Raw genomic sequence first — 2596 nt, 5'->3', positions numbered from 1 at the left:
TACTAAATTATATTTTAATATTTTATTAATTTAAAATAAATATAAAAATAAAACAAACAAAATTGTTTAAACACTTTTAATTTTTTATTAATGTAAAAACAAATAAAAACAAAATAAACCTCCTCTCTTTTTTCTTCTCTGTCTCCATGAATACCACTGCCTCCATGCTTTTCCACTCCCCAAATTCCCCAAATACCACTGCCTCCATGCTTTTCCACTACGTCTCTCCACCCTCTCTCTACTCCAAGTCTTGAATATCTTCTTCAACCTCTCCAACCATATAAAAAAGAAGCTTTGTTTCTTTCTCAATCCACTAAAATGGAGAACCATTAGAAATATGGGCAGAACAACCCATAAAGTGAAACGGGGTTATTAGAACGATGGTGCGGTGGCTCCGACCAGATCCGGCAGCGGCAACGATAACTGCAGCAGCAGCAATGGCTACAACGGTGACAAACAAGACAGAACAGCAGCGCGGGACAGAGCAGGAGCAACATAGCACTGCAGCAGCGGCAGTACCCACCGCCGTCGCCCTTGCGATCTCCAGCCCCTCTCTCCCTCTCTCCCTCGTCTCTCTTCTTATTCTCTCTCTCCATTCTTGTTCAACGGCAACCATGCTAGAAACGACGGCGATGGGAAACAACCGACTATGGAGGCAGTGGCATCCCCGTAGCTATTCCATTCTCTTCTAGTGTGTCTCGAAACTGGTCATGAGAATATTGAGTGCGAGTAGATTTGAAATTGTACTAGGTACACACTACCAGAAATACGGACGTTACTATCAGGAAGACACCCACAAATTAAAAGTAGCGGCAAATTTATATGGTTGTGGTAAATTTATATGGTTGTGGTAACTACTTGTAACACTTTGTATTTTTGTGGCCAAATTTTGTGGAATTTTTAGACGATTTGATTTGTTTGTGGCTAATTTGAGATAAGTTCTCTCAATTACCAGAGACCCAATTATCACTGTGGCAAAATTAAACGATTTTTACTTTCAAATTCTGCGTTTAATTTTGTGTTTTCCTTCATCCCTCTCAAAATATTTTGATACAGTATACATTTTCTAAATTTAAATCCTAACCTAAGGTAAATTCGATTTATCAGGGTGCAGATTTTTTCAATTTTTTAATAATTTGTTTCTTCTCCTTCCTTTTGACTGCTACCACTAAAAAAAAGTATACTAATCGTTTGATTTTAGATGTTGACGATGATGTGCAATTTTCTCACTTCGTATGATTCTTAAATTTTGACATATCTCTTAATTATGTGTTTTTTTTATTCGTGTTCTTCTTGGTCAAATACAGTTTCGTGTCCAATTTTACCGTATGTATTAATTTAAAGAATTTGATAATGGAATAAAATGATTCAATTGAAAATGAATGTTAAAATTATAAAAAGAATACATGTTTATCTTTGATAAGATAGCTCTAACTAATTTTAGAAAGTAAAATATATTTACCATGATTGATTGGAATAATAACTAATTTAATTACTCATTATTTAATTACTCACTATTAATTTATGGCAACATTAATGAACAAAATCCTAACTTTTAAAATTCAAAATATTAGTTTTATACCTATATTTTATTAATTTAATAAAAAAATAAATTAAAATTAATTTTATGGAAGTTCATTTTCTAACTATATACAAAATTTTTATTCTTTTTCAATCCAAAAGTATTAAATTCTTATGTTTTAAGTTTATCTATTTTAATTTTTATTGAACGAGTTCAAATTTTGCCCTTCTTCAAGAGTGCCCCTTCCCCAGCCTCCAATAGTCTCAGAAGAGAAGACTAAGCTAAGCCATTTAATTTTAATTCAACAAGTCAAAATTTTAAATTCTAATTAGTATGTGAAATTTTTGAAATATAGTTTAAAGTTTTAAATTTTGTAATTTGATATTTTTTATTAAAATTAAATTTTACTCTAAATTAAAAAGTTATAGTTACTTCATTAAACAAAATTCAAATTAACATCTATGATAAGATGAATGAAATTTTTAACGGCAATATTAAGCTCAATTTTTATTTAGTAGTCCACTCACCCAGTTTTAACAATAACTCCTACCCACTATTCTCTAAATTCCTTATTTGTTAGTTCCTGCAATTGATTCAAGTTTGATAACATGCAGTCAATCCCTTTCGTAAATAACGTTTTCTTTAGTTTTTCCAAATCGTAATTTCTTAACTCCTGCACTCAGATCAAGCTGGCTAACCTTCAGAACAAATCCGTTTCCTTCAATCCCTGTTTAGGTTCTGGGTACGATCACACCGAACGTTTTGTGGAAGAGCAGAGACTACGATTTGCAGTCGAGTACTGTCAGTTCGACTCGTCATAGAAGCAAACAAAATTGGCGGAATTTGATTCTACAGGCAAACCCGAAGATGACTTAAAGAAACCCTAAGTTGCTCCATTGCACCTCCTTCACCGTCACTCTCTCTAGAGGGCAATGCTATGAATCTTGCCTCTCTAAAACACTGTAATACGATGTAATACGAGTCTTGTTGTTAGTGGAGATGAGTGCGTTATCTGAGGCATGACCAGAAACGATGAATTTGGGTAACTCTTTTGAAAGTATGCTTAATAACTCT

General features: G+C 33.1%; 1 pseudogene; it reads left to right on the top strand.

Moving 5' to 3' along the window:
* The window catches only part of LOC107641000, a 3751-nt pseudogene continuing 1535 nt past the window's right edge, over window positions 381-2596 (top strand).

The sequence above is a fragment of the Arachis ipaensis genome, chromosome B05 (genome assembly GCF_000816755.2).
Source record: "Arachis ipaensis cultivar K30076 chromosome B05, Araip1.1, whole genome shotgun sequence".
Classification (NCBI taxonomy): Eukaryota; Viridiplantae; Streptophyta; class Magnoliopsida; order Fabales; family Fabaceae; genus Arachis; species Arachis ipaensis.
The sequence above is the reverse complement of the archived record's forward strand: the minus strand, read 5'-3'. Positions and strand labels throughout refer to the sequence as shown.